The 21452-nt window shown below is 41.0% G+C and overlaps 1 protein-coding gene across 9 annotated transcripts in view; it reads left to right on the plus strand.

The window, feature by feature from the left end:
* Nucleotides 1-21452, plus strand: part of magi1b (membrane associated guanylate kinase, WW and PDZ domain containing 1b) — a 162123-nt gene that overhangs the window by 51751 nt on the left and 88920 nt on the right. The gene's annotated exons all lie outside the window — the stretch shown is intronic.

Genomic DNA, 21452 nt, shown 5'->3' on the forward strand with positions numbered 1-21452 from the left:
CGCTGCCAATGTGCGAGTGTGAGAAACATTTTCTATTAACCAGAAATACCCTATGGAGCTTTTCTGACTATCCAGTTGAATTGACTACGAGGTCAATATATTACCTACAACTTAGTCACGGTTTGATAATCACACAGTGCAGTATGAATCCACCATAAATGTGATAGTGAAATAATACATACATCCAACAAGCTAGTGGAAACAACACACACATTAACAGCCAAGATTAACGTCTATATTACTGCAATAATTCAAATTTGCATGTCGCAATGAATTGCGGGAACAACGTGGCTTTACAATCGTCATGCTCGCGGCTACTGGCCCAACCACGCTGCTTTCCGCTGTTCGTGTAAGGGGAATGCTTGTTGCATGATGTTTTGCGCCGCCCCAGCTACCTACGAGCCATACTAACGCGGCTAAATACGATGCCGAGCTACCGAGACATACAGATACAGTACGTGCGCCTCATGTCCGTTGTCAACGCAGCATAAGTCTCTAATCATCGCCTCAATGACGGTGAATAAACTGTTCTTTTAGAAAAGTATCATCACAAAGGCCGGGAGAAAGACCTGTACGGGTATGCCATGCTAGTAGCTTAGCTATTGTGACATGTTGCGAAATAATTGGGTGGTACAGTACACTTGTCACATAGATCTGGGTGGAACCGTGTTATAGCGGAGATTAGACGACTGTGAAGCGCATAAAAGCACGCAAATTAGTACCCGTTTATAGAGGCAAATACTGTAACATACAATGTTAGACCGCTATAACACGGACTGAAACCGGAGATGAATTCGTACGTCACCGCTGTTACATCACTTGAGAAAATGGGCCTATAAATTTAAAAGTACAAGATATCATTTATTAATCCTTCAATGGGAAAATTTGCATCTTTTCAGCAGCAATATTAGATGCAGGAAATACAAAAAGAGCATGCAAGAGAAGAGATTTGGCTGCAAATGTCTGCCATTCCAAGATTGATGCAATAAATACATTAAAATAGCATATACGTCCTAAGATAGCTGGGATAGGCTCCAGCAGCCTGCGACCCTAATGAGGATAAGCGGTAATGAAGATGGATGGATGGATGGATGGATGGAAAATAACATATATTGAAGCCATAATTTCTTAAATATTATAGAGTAATGATTATGGTGTGAAATTTAACAATATACAGAAATATTTCTATGCTATTCCATAATATACTGCAATATCTGTCCCATGGTAATGTTGTTGACATAATTAAAAAAATATGGAAATTCAGACAAATTGCGGTGGAAGTAAATTTCTATAGGTTGGCAGCTCTCATAGAATTTTCTTTCGGTGTTTTGGCTTTCGGTCATGGGCTCGTCAGTTTCGGTTTTCGGTTTCGGACAAGAATTTTCATTTCGATGGCTCACTAGTTTTAATTTATATCTACTTTCCAGTTTCATATTACAAAGACTTTGAATTATTTAGTCTGTATATATGTTGATGATAACTACCGATCAGCCCCTTTTGGTCGTAAGTTATCATAACAACCTAATTGTTGTGTGTGCATGTGTGCCCGCGTGCCCCATGTCTGGCCTGGAGTAGGCTGTGAAGGGATGCAGCGCTGGATGAGTTTTTGCCTGATGCTGACCCAGAAAGGACTGTGGATGTAATCAGCAGTGACTGCTCCAACATTAGCCCACAACACTGGAGCATGCAGCTTTATGTGTGGAAATTAATGGTTGCATTTTTTGTTCATTTTCCTAGTTTTTTTCTGACTCTTTCAAATGTTGATAGCTTCAATACTAAAAATATTATATGAAGTTAGTGGCACAAGTGAGGGGTCCATCTTTTGATGCAGTGCGTGAGGAAATGATACACCTTTTTCATGTTTTCCTCCCTTTAATCCCATATATGCTTGTTCATGTGAGTTTGCATTTGTGTTCCAGCCTCTTTCTAAAATTAGATCAGTGAGCAGATGTGGAGAGTTGAGTCCCTTTTGTATGCATGTTGCCAAATGTACTCATGCACATGAACAAGGCTCTGTTTGTGTGTGCGTGTTCACACAACAGCTTGAGCGAGTCTTGAGTCAGCAGTGTGACAGGGTGACGGACGATTGAAAACTGGGTCAGTTGTGCCCTTTGATGGCATAAGAGAGGTGGATATGTGCATGATGATGACTGGAGGTGGATGTTCGCAGTTCAAAGGGTGCTGCTGAGAAAAAAATGTTTGGGGGTTATTAGCAGGGGATTACATAAGAAGGGAAAAGGCAAAAAGTGGAGGATGAGATGCTTGGACTCAGCAGTACTATTAGGCTGCCTAGAACTCAATTTTAAAGTAGAAAAACATAGACCTGGTGCGACATTTTAAATCATGGGTGCCTATAATAAACATCCTAGTTAATTTCCCAGCAGACTCAAAACAATGCTAAGAGTTTGCAGCTATAAATAATAATGAGAAGGTACCTGCATGACCACAACTTGTTTCTATGTCATAAATTAACATAACTATTTCAGCTTTCTACCTGTTATTTGTGACAGTTGGTCAAACAATTCACATCTTATGGGATGAGAAAATTAAGTTGTGAATAACTAAACATCTTCACTAAAGATATAACTGTAATCTAGAATACAACCAACGGTATGAGCAGATTCACCAGTAAACGGTTTAAGCAGGCCCACACTGCCCACTCTCCCTCACATCCTAAACGGCCAACACCCCCTGCTGGCAGAGTTAATGAACAACTTCCACTGCTTCCATCCATCCATTTTCGATATCGCTTCTCCTCACTAGGTTCGCCTGTGAGCTGGAGCCTAGCTCACTTTGGGCAAGAGGTGGTACACATAATGGACTGGTCGCCAGCCAGTCACAGGGTACACATACACAAACAAATATTCACACTCACATTTACATTTATGGAAAATTTTGAGTCTTTAATGAACCTGACATGCATGTGTTTTGAATATGGGAGTACCTGGCCACAGAAAACCCACGCAAGCCCTGGGAGAACATGCTAACTCCTCACAGGAAGGCTGGAGCCCAGAATCAAACCCAAAACCTCACAACTGCCTCTACAGGATATGTGAGGGGATAGAAGAGAAAAGGTTAAGCACAAGGACTAGTGACACTACTCCATTTAGAAGCTGAAGATACAACTAGAGTTATAGACATACTACACACTCACTCGTTTTGCCCTTTCGTCAAATTTTAAACATTGCATTTCAAAATATTTGAAAGAGTGCCTCAATATACATCCATCCATCCATCCATTTTCTGAGCCGCTTCTCCTCACTAGGGTCGCGGCGTGCTGGAGCCTATCCCAGCTGTCATCGGGCAGGAGGCGGGCTACATCCTGAACTGGTTGCCAGCCAATCGCAGGGCACATAGAAACAAACAACCATTCGCACTCACAGTCATGCCTACGGGCAATTTAGAGTCTCCAATTAATGCATGTTTTTGGGATGTGGGAGGAAACAGGAGTGCCCGGAGAAAACCCACGCAGGCACGGGGAGAACATGCAAACTCCACACAGGCGGGGCCGGGGATTGGACCCGGGTCCTCAGAACTGTGAGGCCGACGCTCTAACCAGTCGCCCACCGTGCCGCCTGGCTCGATATCATGACACTTATTTTCTCGAATGCATGTCTTCTACACACCCAGCTCTTCACTATCACATTTCCCTATCTACAAAACATTTGATTTCTAGTCGTGTAAACCATCAACACCTCCTCCCACATAATTTGATGTATCATTTGTTTTTACACATTTGTGACAAATTTGGTATTGATCATTCTTCTCTCATGACATGTCTGGGTATTAAGTTGTTCTCTGTGTAAAAGTGCTGAATTGGGTTATTAGCTAGGTCTGCAGCTAATAACCTAGTTCAGCATTAAATCTGACAGCCAATCAGATGGCTTATCACATGAGACTAATACGTTGCCGTTGAAATAGTGTCTGTCAATTAGGAGAACCCCCGATGGAGCCACAATTAACCTTGTAAGTACTGGCTTCCAACTAGCTTATACATCAGTCATACAATTACATCATTAGCTGGTGCTAACAGTAAGTTTGTATCAAGGTGGTTAATCATGGTTCACTCTGGCTTTTAGCAGTTTCTGGAGATTTTTTTTAGCCAGATGTTATCCTTTGGGCTTGCCTTACCCCTTTGGCCTTTCTCAACTTCAAAATACTGCTACATCTTATGCTACCTCTTATAACTCTGACATAACTTTCTTTGAGGTAATCATCACAAAATAATCATCATAAGAATATTCTAAATTCGACAATCGAGTTCAAGATAGAGATGTCACTAATTATAGTGTTTAAGAATTGGTCAACTTTGACAGCCACTTGTGTGGAACATGAAGTGTGTCGGAAAGGTTCCAGGACTGGTGTCACAAAAGATATATTTCAAACCCAAACTATAAACTTTGTTTTCTTCTGTGGGCCAGACGATCAACCAGCATGTCTACAAAGAGATCCTGCAGTGTTTGCTTCGTTCAGTGAGTGAGAAGAGGGCAGAACGGTTGTGAAGTGAAGTGTTGTGGCAGGACAACATTTTTGCTACAATCCTTTGAGCATCTGACAGTTCCTGGCCTAGAAGAACATCCCTGTGATTTAGCAACCTCCCTACTCACCTGACTTGGCTCTGTGTTTTGTCCCCACCTCTTTACTGAGCTCAAGGAGATCATTCAAGGGGGCCTGTTTTGAAGATGTGGACAACATCAAGATGACTGTGACCACGGAGCTGCTGAAGGTCCCAGAAGAATCCTTCCAGGAGTGCGTGAAGGCATGGCAGAGAAGGCTGGGAAAGACTCCAGGCAGATTATTGAAGGGGAAACTTGTAGTTTGGATTTTAAGTATATCTTTTGCAACACACGACCTGGAACCTTTCTGACACACTTGGCCAAGTGCACATTTACGCCAAACATTAACATGCAAACTCCTTAAATGGCATGCATATGCTTTTCTAACTGTGTAATGTAAACTTAGGCACTCTGTGGAGGAAAATATTCTGTCAATTTGTTTTTATTGTGTGGGGGATCAGGATCAGTGTAAGCAATTTTGAGAATAGTAGTTTCAGGACCTAGCATAGAGCATAGAAATAGTAGAAACCAGAATAAAGAGTCAACCCAGATGGTCTTCGAACTGCTGTTTTTCAGTTTTGATAAATCTGGCAGCAGATGTTCCACAGCAACTTTGACTAAAATCTTTTACTTGCCTCATTCTTTCCTAGTGTCAAGATCTTTAAGCAAAAAAAAAAACGTTTTGTAAATTTGACACACCACAAAGGTGTTTTTAACAAACCAGCCATATTTGAAATTAATACAAAAATAAATCAATCAAATATATAAAATAAGGCTACAAAATCATGGAAAAATACTGCCCGCCCTTGAGCTCCAAGACTGTGGGTGTGTCCGCTGAAGGCACTGGAAACGAGCCCTTCGCCTGTCAATTAAATACGTTCGTTCATACGCTATGTGCTAAAGTGTCTGTCGTCAGCTATAGGTGGAATCATGTGTTCAATAAACAGCTAACTTTGCTTTCAAGGCAGGGTATGCAAGTTTACAAAATGCTAGCAAGATTTGAATGCACCCTCATTTAATCTGAATCATCTTTATTTGCCAAGTATGTCCAAAAAACACACAAGGAATTTGTCTCCGGTAGTTGGAGCCGCTCTAGTACGAAAACAGACAGTCAATTGACAGCGAACACTTTTGAAACATAAAGACATTGACATAAACAGTCACTGAGCAGTAAAGGGTTGCTAGTTATCTGGTAATGCCGGTACCATTTTTTTTGGGACAATTGTGCAAGAAGATGCAGAGTCCTCTAGGACGTAGAGCAGTCTGAATGACTAATATAGCAATAGTCCGGTGCAATGACAATTGTACCGAGACTTCAAGGAATCTATGCAGTTTAAAGTAACTAGTAGTGCGATAATCTGTGACAATGTTGATTGTGCAAATGTTGCAGATACTCCTCAGTCAGTGTGCAAATGGGGCAGATTCTACTCTGGCATGAGTGGCCAGTATTGGTCAACAACAGATATGCAAATAGTGCAGCGTGGCGAGACTACTACAGTGAGTGCACGAGTAATATACAATTGGCCCGACAGAAATGTGACAACAAACTCAAGACAAAAAAATTGGCAGCATGTTGCAATGGAATTGTAGGTTAGCTGTTTAAGAAGTTGATTGCAAGAGGGAAGAAGCTGTTGGAATGTCTGCTCGTTCTAGTTTGCATTGATCGGTAGCGCCTACCTGAGGGAAGGAGCTGGAAGAGCCGGTGACCAGGATGTGGAGGGTCCGAGAGGATTTTGCACGCTCTTGTCTTAGTTCTGGCAGCGTCCAAGTCCTCAAGGGTGGGTAGAGGGGGTACCGACAATCTTTTCAGCAGTTTTGATTGTCCGTCTGAGTTTGTCCTTTTTTGTAGCAGCACCAAACCAGACTGTGATGGAAGAACACAGGACTGATTCGATGACCGCTGTGTAGAAATGCCTCAGCAGCTCCTGTGGCAGGCCATGCTATCTCAGAAGCCGCAGGAAGTACAACCTCTGCTGGGCCTTTTTGAGGACGGAGTTGATGTGTATCGCCCACTTCAGGTCCTGATAGACTGTAATTCCCAGGAACCTGAAGGTCTCGACAGTTGACACAAGGCAGCTGGACAGCGTGAGGGGCAGTTGTGGCGAAGGATGCCTCCTGAAGTCGACGATCATATCTACAGTCTTGAGCGTGTTCAGCTCCAGGTTGTGTCGGCCGCACCACGGCTCCAGCCACTCCACTTCCTGTCGATATGCAGACTCGTCACCGTCCTTGATGAGACCGATGACAGTGGTGTCATCTGCAAACTTCAGGAGTTTGACAACCAGGTGCGGTGATGTCACCGTTCCTTCGTACGTCTGCGCCAATGGTTTTCCAAGCCCAGCAATATGCAGCCGTCCGCATATAGGACACCACTATACATGTCCACCCTTGATTTGAAGTAGATAACGGTCCAATTCCTTCCTTTTAACTTTTTTGGTAACTGAAGTTAAATAATCCGTCCAAGAAACTACAGTATAGTCCCCCCTTGCGCGAGGCTACTGTCTCCCCACAAGCCTCTTGAGTATGAGTTGCGCGTGAGCAAATGATTGACAGACTATTCGATTACGCCTCCTACCTATACACCCGCTGATTGGTTATTCTTGTCCTGCTGTGCCCAGTTGTAAAATAAAGTAATTAAATTAAAGGCGTTAGATGGGGCCAGAGAGGGATAATTTTTCAAGAGATAATTTTAATAATATTCTGCTAATATTTTATAGTTTTAAAAGATACCATTTTTTTTTTTTTTTATATAACTAAGTAACTCACATTTGTGACAAATAGCCACACATAAAATGATGGCGTTCAGTACTTACATAGTGGGGTATAGCTAACTCACGCCAGAAACTATATGCCCCAGCCTGTATGAGTCATCCGGCTAGTTTTTACCCAAAAATCTGGGTAAAATCTGGAAAATTGAGAAGGTGAAAAACAGTTTAACGCTATATCTCAACAATTCCGTACTAAATTCATCTGTCTTTGCACATTTTCAGCACTTATTTTGCAATGTATTTAATGTATTTGGAAACAAAACACTTGAATGACTTTACAGTCTCTAAACTTTTTTTTTTTTTGCCTCTGGCAACACAGGTTGCACAGACACATTAAATGTTCTATTTGATCAATTCTACGTTACTAGGACAATGTGGAAAAACTTTTGTCCTGCTCAAAACCTAGTAGTATTGCAAAGGTTGTGAAATTGGTGTTAAACAAATGTTAATGTTTATTTGTATGAATTCTAAAACATTTTTTTCTAGTCAGATATTGAAATACTGAAGGAAGTCTTTGAACCTCTTCTTAAGAAGCAACAGTTATCTCCTGGGAGTTTTGGGCAAGTCACTCATTTGCTAACATACGGAATCATCGAAGAAAACCGTGGATATTAATGCCAAGACAGACTCTAGCGGATGCTTGCTCTGTTGCGTTGGTAGTTAAAATTCTACAATTGTGGGATTGATATTGTGTTTTTCATCGGTACTGGACTGATTAAAGTTTGTTCACATTCACAGTGATGACATCATCCCACCCAAAATCTGTTCAGTCATGTGCCTTCTTTGTCTTTTGTTTTTGTAATGTTTTGTTAATCCTAAAGGTGGCAGCAAACTATGATGGACTGTGTCCGTCTAACGTTGCCCCAGTGTCGTTACTCATCTGGCATTGGTTGCCATGGATACAGAGCGCAGCCATTGCTGCAAGATAAGCTACACATTTGAGGGACTTGAGGGTCCTGTGAAACTCAGATATAGTCATGCTTGCATGCCTGTCATATGTTGTGGAACTGCTTATTCAGAATAGCAAATTCAGTTTAGTTCTTACATGTGTCTGGTGTAAAAGATCTAGAATGACACAGGCATCTGCCCTTTCTCCAGAATCGCCAAAAGTGTGGGCCCTTCTGGTTTTATGCTTCATGCGTTGTGCAGCTGTAATCCATTAGCTGAGCTTTAACAGACAGTTTGCTAGTTGAAGACAATCTGCAATTAATTAATTATCGGGCCTCGGCTATTGGCTAAGATGCTGCATTTGAAATTATTATTATTATTTTTTTTAATTCTGATTATGCCTTTTCACTTAGGCTTCCAAATGAAATCTCAGCTATTAGCTCACATGCTTGACTCATTTAAATTTGTATTGATTTATTGAAACAATTCCTGATGGTGCGTTTTCAATTAGGCTTTCTGTATATAACTGAATGATCGAGAATGTTGAGATGCAACATGGTCATAGTATTTTATAACAGATTACCATGAATGAGAAAATACTGACATGCTGATCAATGGGAGTCATTAAAGACAAAGTTATGTATGGGGAAATAGACAATTGCAGCAATATTACAACACTTTGTACAGTACATTTTCTTTTTAAAACAATTTACCCCAGAAAAAAAAGTTTTGTAAAATCTTTACCATTGCCAAGTTTTCAAAAATGTCTATCCAGTCAAATGCGGGGAAAAATCTATTGGTAATAATTACACTTTACGCCGATCTGATCGGTGTGATCGGTATCGGACGATAATTAATTAGCATTTTATGCTGATCGGCTGATTGGCTTTCATGTCATAATTCGCCAATCCGATCAATGACGTCATCGATCTGCTCCACACAAGAAATTTAACTCCACGTATGAATCCAAAAGTTAGTTTATTTTTAGCCTTGTGACGTGTCTTGTGCCGCAGTACTGTAATTATCTGAAGGCCAATACATTTTTCCGATCTTGTCTGTTAAAAAACACGTAATCTGTGCTTTTTTGCGGTGTCTCAGACAGACAACACGTAAGTTATTTGCAGTTTGTGCACAACTGAAGTATGTTGTGGGGACTGTCATCTGAATGCTTCAAGACAAATTTGGTCGGGCACCTGAAGAATGTACACAATGAGGAGCATGCCGCGTTCAAGCAACACAGCGTGGGAGAAAAAACAAAAAGGAAAAGGCAAACTGATGCAAACTCTGGACAACACCCATCCATATAGATGGGACAGTGAGAAAGTTAGAGTAAGCATGTCATTAACAGTAGTTATTAAAGTAATTTAATTGCAATAAAGTAATTTAATTACAGTAAGTTAGCACCCATTATTTCTGTCATATTGTAATGTTGATCTGACCTAAATTTATGTCAGTGGCCAACCCTTGAATACCCCCTAGAGCTCATTGATGTTTTAACTTTTGTCTAAAATCCTAGAGAATAATTTCGAGCTGGGATGGGCTCCAGCACGCCCGCGACTCCAGTTAGGATAAGCGGTACAGAAAATGGATGGATGGATGGATACAGTACTCAGTATACAGCACACAAGTATATACAATAAATAAACAAGTCATGTAAATGGACACATTGCTCCATCTTGTGATTGGTTATCGTTTTTTTAAACTTGCTGATCGGTGATCGGCCTCAAAAATCCGGATCGTGTAAAGCCTAGTAATAATAAAATAACAGTGTTTGTGTGGGCATGGCCCAAGATTTCTACTAAGGGTCACGAGTTCTTTCCACTTGTTCTCTGATAAGGAGAACATATGGTTAAGCCCTAATCTGAATGATGCAGAATGTTAACTGTACATAGCTGCCACTGGTTGAATCAATTAAGTGGTGATTAGCCCTGATTATCTGATTAACTGAAGCAGAGGACGAAGTCTTCACTTAAGAGACTGATTAGTCTTGACATAGCTTGGCATAATTCATGGTTAAATATAGGGATAAATTAACAAATTAGGGAGGGATTGAAAGGCAGAAATCCAACTGGCATTAAAGCGTGTTTTCTTACCATAATTTACATTGGAGAAATGTTATTAGATCTGTTCAGTTTAAAGTGTGTTCGAACAATATTAGCAATAGTTGGGAAGTGGATCTGAATTGATACCCTGGTCACATGATATACTGTCAATGTTACCCACAATAATCACTAGAATAACTTGAACTGACAAAATAAACATTTACTGAAAATTAACCTATAACAATTAGACGGTTATATTTTTGTGGTTCAATGGAATTATATATTAAAAAACATAACAAAAAACAATGAGAATGGCGTGGACAAAAATGATGGCACGGTACGCTTGATATTTTATTGCAAAATATTTTGGGGGGAATCATTGCAATCAAACAACTTCTGTAACTCTTAATGAGACTTTTAGTACAGTATGTCTCGACAGGTATTCTGGCATCTTGAAAGATATTTTGACCCACTATTCATGACCATAGTGCTCTGACCTTTTCAGGCTTGAAGGGTGGCTTCTCCAGACTGTATGTTTCAGCTTCTCCATCCATCTATTTTCTGAGCCGCTTCTCCTCACTAGGGTCGAGGCGTGCTGGAGCCTATCCCAGCTATAATCGGGCAGGAGGCGGAGTACACCCTGAACTGGTTGCCAGCCAATCGCAGGGCACATACAAACAAACAACCATTCGCACTCACAGTCATGCCTACGGGCAATTTAGAGTCTCCAATTAATGCATGTTTTTGGGATGTGGGAGGAAACCGAAGTGCCCACTTTAGAAAACCCACGCAGGCACGGGAACAACATGCAAACTCCACACAGGCGGGGCCGGTGATTGAACCCTGGTCCTCAGAACTGTGAGGCTGACGCTCTAACCAGTCGGCCTCCGTGCCGCCTGTTTCAGCTTCTTTCACAGATATCCAATAGTATTCATATCAGAACTTTTCAGAATCGTTTTGTTCTTAGCCATTCTTGGTTTTTATTTGCTGTGTGCTTGCATCTTTATCATGTTGGAAGACCCATGACCTGCAACTGCTGCCAACCTTTCTGACACTGGGCAGCACATTTGGCTTCAGAATGCCTTGATAGTCCTGAGATTTCTTTGCACCCAGCACAGGTTCAAAACACCCTTTGCTGGTTTTAGGAGAGAAGCACCAGAACATAACTAAGCCTGCTGTTTGTTTCACAGTTGGTGAAGTAATCTTTTCTTTGTACACATGGCACAAGCAAATTTTTGGTACCCTTTTGTTAGAGAAAAACCCCACAATCCTTACAAGGATATTGTCCCAGAAGGATTGTAGCTTGTCAATATGCATTTCAGCAAATTCCAGTGTAGTTCGTTTTAAGTTATTTCAGTGATGATCGATTTTATATATTCTTTAACAAAAGGGTACCACCATAATATTCTGAAAAGGTCTGACATATGTACTTACTGAACATATGTGAAAGAAGCTGAAACAGAAGTCTGGAGAGGGCACACTTTAAACCTGAGAAGGTTGGAGTGCTTTGCTCATGAGTAGTGGGCCAAAATGCCTGTCAAAACCTGCTAAAATTCACTTGGAGCATTACGGAAATTGTGATTCTCCATTGTGATTGAACAGTGACCCTCAAAAGGATGTGCCATAGAATATTAAGTTAAAGTACCTATAGCGTCCAGATAACATATATTTCATTAACATGTATTTTTTGCTCAAGAAAATGAAACTGGCAGTCATTTCCATTAATATCAATTAGGGATGTCCTGATCCCCATTTTCTGATTTTCAGCAGATCGAGATTGGGTGAAAAAGATCGGTTTCATTCATTTTCTGACATTTTAAATGTCACAAAGTGATAACATAATCCAAAGGCACAAAAATCTTGCTAAATGGAACAGTAATCACTTTTTTAAATTTTTTTATTTTATTAAACAACGTAACATTCCGGGGTATTTTTAGTTGTAGTAAGTGTCTGGAAGAAACACGCAGACTCTGTCTGTTTGTGTGTGACACACACACACACAGTCTCTGCCTTCCCTGTGTGCTTTAAACTGTTTAATGACACCCCAGGTGTAGTTTACTGTAAAACTAAACATGCAACAAAAATAATTACACACATTGCATATTGAAATACAAGACACGATTGTTTTAGAAATCGCCAGCTTAATGCTAACAGTCAATGGGAAACCCAATTAACGTGCTAGCTACATTTAGCATTAGATCACTGATGGGGAGGGGGGGGGGGGGGGGGGGGGGGGTGTTACCTTCAAATAATGAATATTTGTACACAAACTTCGTCGTAACACATACTGCCCCTAAGAGGTCAAGGCATGCACAGCAGGAACAGCAGATACAATCATTTCCCCCCCTGACTGTGACATAAAATCAGACGAAAACGTTACTGTTTTAGGTCAATTAGGATTACCAAAATGATTTGCTAAATTCTAAATATTTGTTTTTGTTTCTATTTTTTAATAATATTATTTAGGAACTTGAAATCAAAGACTCTGACTCAGGTGCAAAAAAATTGATTGGGACATCCCTAATAATCTGTTTTGAAGCAATAGGTAAATAACTTATTAGACAGGGAACGACCCTTTTTCATCGACAATCTCGACGTCATCGACAAACTGTAGACCAAATTCCCTGCGTAGTTGGTGCAGACAAACGGATGTACTATACTATAAAGTGGCAGTATTGACTCATGTTTTATACATTTATGTTGTTGGGCAGAATTCTCACACCTCCAAAATGACAACTTTTCAGAAAAAAAAAAAATTCTAAAATCTTTTCAAACCGCTTTGTTCAAGTTGGTATTATACAGTACCTTATATTTTATTGTCTTCCGTTGCACACACACATCAACACAACAGCTCCCCAAAATTATGTTCAGTCGCGAGTTTAATATGCAAAAATTGCTGTATTATATAATGTATGTAATTTATTACGCTGTCATTGATTTATATGGTAGAATATGGTGCTGGTCGCCAGCTGTCCTCGTTCCAAGGTTTGCTCACGCCAAGCCTCAGACCGTACAAAAAGCCTTTAATTTCACAAAAGGGTTTGAACGGCAGTGTTAATTTAGGGGTGTCCCGATCTGATCTTTGAGATCGAAATCGGGCTGAAGTCAGCAAAAAAACGAGTATCGGATTAGATTGGACTGGATCCAAAATCTTTCATTATACCACTCTTACACAAGCAGTCAATTCCATACTCCGCTCCAGCTCTTCTATCCAGCAGCACCCGGAGGCATGCAGATAATACGTGATCACAACAGCTTGCTAAGGTGCCAACATAGTAGCAAGGAGTGAGAGTGAATGTTGCTTGCTTAAAGTCGTTTATTGACACTCCAGTTGAAGTTCACTGTAAAACTAAACTCGCATAACAAAAGAATTACACCTATTGAATGTTCAAATACATCACAAACTTCGTTTCTTTCTTCGTTTTTGGTCACAAAAATTGCTAGCTCAAAGGTAACACAATGAATGAAAAATATCACGGATGAGTGAACAAATTGGCATTGAACTAAATGGCAGTAAAATCTCTCAAAATAATATTAGTACACAAACTCTGTATACACGCGTAAAAACAGGCAATATAACAATACACTCTGGCATCTATTCATCAAACTGTGAAAAAAGAGTTAATAATATCCGATCGTCACTTCTACTTTCTTTGTTACTGCAAGTGTGTATCTCATTGCGTGTATCACACTGCCCCTCAGAGGCCAAGATATTCACAAAAGGAACAGCAATTGTCAATAAAACTAAACCTCAGTTGCATCAAGAAGTTCAAGTGTATTGCCTGCACCTGTGGAGAAAGCAAGTGTTCCCACCTTATATTGATAGTAAAAAAAAAATAGTGAATTGAACTTCAATTGTTATTTTGCACTTTAAAAGTATAATTTGTATTTATTTATGGTGATTATTGTTCATTGTTTCTAATTTTTATTTTATCTATTCAAGTGTAGAATATGCTTATGTTTAAGTTAAGCAGTGGTTATTGTCACGTTGGGGTTTTTAAGGCATTGAAGGCAAGACAAAACGTAGTGGACCCAAATGCAGGGAGGCAAGGCAAGAGTCCTAAAAATGATATTTAATTCCAAAAACGAAGTAAAACAAGGACCATGGAAAAATCTAACTAAACAAAGTCCCAAAACTGATAATCAAAGTAACAAAGAAACACTTGAGTAAACCTAAAACTGGAAGCAAGACTAGTGAAACTACTGGCGACTACGACGTGACACTGACAGTGACAATGACATTTGACACTGACAATGACAATGAACCGACAAGGACTGAAAGAAACCAGGGAACTAAATACACACAAATTGACGAGCCAACGAGGAAAACCGGGACAAGACACGAGTGGCTGGATGGAGCTGTTTGGTCGACACAAGGTAGAAGATTGATGATAACAGGTGGACACAATAACTAAATGAGCAAACAAGAGATGAAAAACATGGGACACAGGGAAAACAAAAACTAACGCGACTTCCACTCCGGACTGATTGAGTCTGTGACGTCACACGCATGCGCACAAAACAGGATGTCACAATGCGCATGTGTGCAAACACGAGTTGCTGTGTTTATGGAAGTAAATATGGCCCCTCACGTAGGTTTCATCATGATGTGTTTGTGGCAATTTCAAATATTTTGTGCAACCGGAGCCAGCATTTTCTTTATACTGTATTTATCTGTTCTAAAGCCAACATTTTCTTATATTCATCAATTATCAAGCAACTTCGCCACTGTCAATGACACAGGTTTCGAACATTCGACCTAAATATGGGCTGGCCAAAATCTCTCTGAAAATCAAATCTGTTTGATTTGATGTTTAATGCATCATACACCCGTCAGTGGGGGGAGGGCACTGTCTGGCTGGGGAGGACACTCTGCCATGTGTTCCGGCACTTCGACCTGCTCTCTGGCCCGCCATGCCTTTCTCCCGCGGATTTTTAATGCACCACATACATTCGTACATCCTTTGAGGAGCTGGTTGGCGTGGGTGGGGGCGACAGTTGCGGGTCATCATTGCCCCGTGACTGTCTCGCCCCAGCAATCACCCCAATTTTACTGCATGACACCCCTCCACACATGTTCATGGTACATGGATAATGGTTGGCAGTGAGTCCTGGTAACCATAGTAATAGGGTGGGTATTCACAATTCTCTTGGCTTGACTCCTGGGGCCTGCCCCCCCCCCCCCCCCCCACCCTTTTGGTTGTTGAGCCGCGGGGGGAGATGGGGGTCCCCCCCTCCACACCCCCTTGGGTCCCTGCCTTCCTCTCCCCTTTCCTGGCGCCGTTGCCCGTCATTGCTCGCGGCAGGCAATTGACATGGGCTCGCTTTTGGCGGGCTGTCACCTTTGTTGGGTGGCCGCTGGTTCCTGTGTTGGGCCCTGTTGGTGGTTGGAGCCCCGATGCTCTCCGGGGGTGGCAGCGGTTGGGCGCGCTGGGTGGGGTGGTGGGGTGGTTGGGGCTGAATTGTGCGTGGGGGGTTGGTGGTCCGGTACCCTTGCCCCTCCCTTTGGGACTGGCTGGGTCCCCCATGGGATGGGCTCGCTGGGTTGGCTCCCCCTTTCTCATGTGCCGGCTCAGCAACTCCGTAATCCAGTTGACTAACATGCATGTGATATTGTGTTAATTCATGCATACGTTCCATAGACACGCTATTGCTTATGCTGGGACCACTAATAATAACAGAGGTTATATTAAGATATCAACTCACAGGTTCTTACAGGTGTTTAGACACTATAAAAATATCCCACCACACCACTCATCAGTAGCACTGCTTTGCTCATTTCCCCAATCCTGTCCTGCTCTTTTCTGTCCTCTCTCATCTTGTCCTATTGGTTAGTTGTTTTGCATGTCCTCACCGGCTGTTCCCCCCCATCCGCAAATAAGAACACAATTTGACTTTTGTAATGTTACTTGTGATAAAATATCTAGACTGTCAAACTATTGTTCTGCTGTGGTTCACACCCCTATTTCCCTTCTCTGTTCTGTCCCTCTGTCTGTCCCCTAAAACCCTTTTCTCTCTGGGTGCATTTTCAGTAAACATCAGAATAATTAAAAAAATGTAAAATGAGCAGAGGGAGTATTTCAAACTCCCCTGTTCCACAGCAGCATTCTGCATGCCCATAGAGCTGAACAGGGCAGGTTTAAAAATCAAAAAAACAAAAGAGAAAATCAATTGTGTCATCAGAATACAAGCCTAAAACTATTATTGAGTCTATTATGGGGGGCTTTTTTTCTGCAGACTGTGAATGTTCGCAGTATTAGATGGATCCTGGAAGGGTACCATCATTTTTATCCAGGCCATTTTCATTTGTTACTTTTGAAGATAATTCTGTTTGACCACAAAATTAAAACTGCCTGAATTTCATTGGTTAATATTCGGTAAATCTTTATTACAAGTTTTGTCAGTTCCGAGTTAATGAGTGATCATGTTTTTTTTTTTTGTTCCCGTTAACAGAGGGATTTCCAAATTTTGTCCACGTGTATATGATGGTGTGCCTCATACATTATTAAGCGCACCCTTTTGTCTATTTAAAGCTCATTTGATCTCGTGACAGAATCTGTGGAAATATTAATTGTGTTAAAAGGTTTTTACCTATTTTTCTTGAATCAACGTTCTCATCTACTCTATAGAATATAAAATTGCATTTCATATTTCACCAACAGCCTCAGGGGCTTTCATACAAAAACAATATCAAGATGTAGCTGCAGAAATTGCTGCTAAAACAAATTAAAGATTGTTTTCATACTATAATTACTTACTTGTTTGGTGCAATGCAAAAGTGATTTTTACTGCCTTTTCCAAATCCGAAGAAATCATTCAAACCCTTGGTTTCCACCCATCCCCACGATCGACAGATAGTTTCATTTAAGTTTATTTATTTTCCTCCTTTCCCCCTATTTGTGAATACGAATCTCAACTTCCAGTGAATGGTTTGGCTGGTATCACCATTTCCTTAAGTGTGACCAGTTACAATGAAGGACTGACTTGTACCATGTCTGGTCTTCGCTTGGTGAGTGTGAGGTCATACGAGAAGGGGTCTTGGCAGTTGCAACAGGGCATTCCTAAGAAGTATAAAACATTTCAAATTTAATCTTTGTCAAAAAATGCGCTCGTTTTCCCTGACTGGTTGTTCTGTTCTCTGTGGCGAACTCTGTCCCACTTTCACTTAACCTCTCATAGATTATAAACCCCCTCCCCAAATTTTATGGAAAATATCTAACAGGTGTGCAGCGTTTGAAAGACATCTTATATAATTATCATTGAACAAAAGAAAATGGGTGGGTCAAATGTTCTCCCAGCCAGGTCCTACTGCTTGGCTACTTCAATCTAGTTAAAATAAACCTGGGGATTATTTAAAATTGCACCTGGAATTGGTTAGCATTAAACAGGCAGTTACATATTGCGGCTAAAATGAATATAGATGGGAATAAATGAGTCAATTTACAATTAGATTACCAAATGTTGGCTTTATGTTTGACGATATGAGGGCAAATAAAAGTTACCTATGTTGCATATATTTTGTGCACTTTCCCTTTATCTAGTAACAGGTTAGCAGGTTCCTTACTGTACCAAATCATACCAAGTGTGTACCTTGGTATGATTTGGTACACTAAGGAACCTGGTGTTGTTGTTGTTGTAGTACAGTAATTGTTGTAGTAGTAGTTGTAGTTAATGGGCTTACAGCCTTAACATACTTGCCAGTTATTTGAATCATCTGACTAGTTGTCTTAAAGGCTTAGGAGGACATGAGCCATGATCTTTTTGACCCTCTTGAATGTACAATACAGATTGTTGTTATAGTATTAAGGACAACAGAAAATGAAGATTGATGCTACAGAACTGAGTGGAGCATTAATCTTTCTGATTAATCTAAATTTGAAGCCAACCAACTGAAATTAAATCCAAATTATGTTGCGTTAGTAACATCACACCACAGTGACATCACATCAAATGATGTAAATGATTCCACTGTTTGAAGAAGCACAAAGAAAAGACAGTTAAGTTGTGACCCCCCCTGTCTTAAAATTGGTTGCAGATATCCCTAACAGAATAGGCAATGACTAGTGAGTGGTGGTTTGTTTGTTTCTTTCGAACACCCAAATTTGTAATCTTAGTTAATTCTAACAAAAACTCCTAATTGTATAAAAAAGGAAAGTTGGCTGACAATTCACATAATTTCCAATCAAATCTATTGGAATCTATTGGAGGACATTGGTTCACCTCCATCCATCTGTCCATCCTCTGAACAGCTTTTAGGGTTTGCATGTGAGCTGGAGCCTTTCTTAGCTGTCTTCTGGCGTGAGGCGGTTTACAGCCTTGACTGGTCGCCAGTGAATCACAATGCCCATATGGTCAAATGACCATTCACACTCACACCTAATAAATATTTTCAGTTACACTAAGTGGAAGCCTCGAACTGTGAGGCAGAAATGCTAGCCACTATTGCAATGTGCTACCCTGCATGACGATCAAATTGTTTATTTTACAAAGATTGACATTTTCCCACAGAAAAGAATCGAAATTGCATTCATTCATCCCAAAGTCACAGTCTGCATCATAAATCATATCATATCATAAAAGTGTAAAAAGTTACACAATGTAATAAGTCTTTGTAGCGGACACGCCATGAATAGATGACACCCAGCGCCCCTGTCTCCGACGACCCCCGCTCTTCCCGCCGAGATAGACAACCACGGAAGTGGCGAGACTGAACTTCACATACAGAGGCTAAGTGAATCACAAGCCGGGTTCATCAAAAGCAAGCCACAGACATTTGCTTTTGAACGCCGACGCCAAGTGAATTACCAGCACCCGGAGAAATCAAAGCGGAGAACAAAGATACCTAGTTCGCACTAGAACGCTAAATTAATTAACTTCCACCACCAGCCAGCCCGGAGGATTTCACCAACAAAGGCGTCTCCACCCTGCTGTGTACCGCTCCACTTGGTCAGTCAAGCCGGACAATGGAGGGTGTGCTCGCGACACCCACAGGCGACGGAACACCGCTGCAGATGCAGGTTCATACACCACAATCCTTACCGGACTAGACTGGGAGTTAATATTTGAAGAACTTTACATGAACGCCACTAGTGACTGTATTTCTGCGAACTTGAATGTCTGATGTCGAATCTGTTGTCAATTGAACCAGATGAAATGTTTCACTCCACACAAATGCCACATTGAAAATAGTGTTCTCAACAATCACATAACATTTGAAACATTCGTTACAGGGATTTAAGAGAATGGGTGTTGGACAATGCAAAGCGTGAAAATGGTCTCGTTATCTTAAATCCAAGAATTTATATTTTATTCCACTGGTTTTAAACCACTAAATAATCCCAAAATGGAAAATTAACACTCGGAGGCGGTCCAGCGTTCCTTTTGGTCCCGAAGGTGGGAGGAAAGGAAGGCGGGAGGAGGATACCACCCCCTTTTGGCTCACTTCGGCCATAAAAAGGCCGGAGCTATGCACTCTGAGTCAGCTTGTCTCACCCGACCAACTTGCTGACGACTGGCCCAGGCAGGACGCCCACCTCACCACGAGATGGCGAGGGTACATCGGACCTTCCCCGACTGCAGAGCATCCTGCAAGCGCTCCGAGCTACCCTTTTCGGGGGCCTGAGCTCACCCCGGGGGGACGGGGTGAGCACAACCCACCCGCTCCGAACGTCTTGCGAGCAGAGACACCCGGGATCCGGCTGTCCTGCCTGCGCACTTTTTGGGCTCCTGTTTTTCCTTTTTCTTCTTCCTTTCCGCCGAATCCACCTGTTCCCCGTGCGGACCGGGCCGACCGAACACTCAGAAGCTTGACCTGCCTGCCTCAATTGTGTTCAAGACACATAAGTCCAACATTGCGAAAAGTATACAAAAAGTAGTGCATATTTGGGTTTAAATTAATGAGAACAGGAATCCTCAGCTATATGCATTCACTACACGCTCATTCTACCAATCTCACAAGTCAGTTTCCTTTGCCAATGTTCGTCTGTACTTTGTTTGTTTTGTGTTTTTCTGTATTGTTTCCCTGTAGATTCCCCATGTTAGATCATTAAATTTTCCATAAAATTCACTACCTGCATTGTCATGTGTGTTTGGGTTCGAGAAAAGAAACCTCTGGCCGTCTAGAACGCTTATCAAAATTTCATAAAGTGTAGCAACCTTCAGATTACGAGACTGATAAAAGGTTTCTCGTCACTTTTCCTAAATTTTATCCACATAAAAAGTGACGAGGTGCCCCCTTAATAGATAGAATAGCTTGATTTTTAACGCTATAATTTAAAATTACGCTAAACCGGAAGTAACGCAGGCATCGCTTCCAGTCCATTCATTTCTCCTAAAATAATAAAAATTTTATTTGACCCATCTACGCTACAATTTATAAACAATAAAATGTTTTAATTAATTGTTATTGACGCCCATATTTTACTGAGCATCTTTGACAGGAATGCATGTACCAAACAGCAAAACCGAGTGCCTTATTTACATAAGTGAATGAACAAAAGAGTCTGATGTCTGATCCTTTAGATACCTGAGTTTAAATCTCACAACATACAGTAAGTGTAAGTCTTGCAAGATTATTTTTGTGCAGCTGATGGCTATTTGAAATGTTATATTGCTTTTTATGATCTTTGGAGAATCTACTTATAAAATATGATTGGGTTGTTTCTCCGCATTGCTTGTACCAATTCTGTAGAAGTAGTTCAAAAGAATAAGGCACAATGTGTTCATAAGACCATGACCAATGTTCTTTTGCGCAATGTGCCTTTCTCAGTTCAGAGAGCTTGCATTTTGTCGTGTTACAGATTCCTCACATTCAGTTTGGGCCACATACCCATATTTTATTGGTGGTTTAATAGCCATCGCTCTCCAGTAACTGGTGTCTACAAGAGCAAGCTGCAGTGTGTGTTACACGCTCTCTGTTGGCCTGAGCACTTGCCTGTGACCTGTGGTGAGGATTACAACACTGCGATTTGTCTGGATGGGACAGCGCCAGGAGCAGGGATTCCTCTCAGGAGTCGCTTAGGCTGTGGGGTGGAGAGCAACCTTTCCTCCAAATAGCTGAATTTGAAACTGAAAGAATGAATTAAATTGATTATGGCTTCCTTTTATTGTCTTATAAAACATACAAATTCAAATGTACATATAATTTACATAACATATGAGGCTTGGATCACTAAAATATCAAGCCTTTAAGATATACA

This window comes from Phyllopteryx taeniolatus, chromosome 9 (assembly GCF_024500385.1).
Source record: "Phyllopteryx taeniolatus isolate TA_2022b chromosome 9, UOR_Ptae_1.2, whole genome shotgun sequence".
NCBI lineage: Eukaryota > Metazoa > Chordata > Actinopteri > Syngnathiformes > Syngnathidae > Phyllopteryx > Phyllopteryx taeniolatus.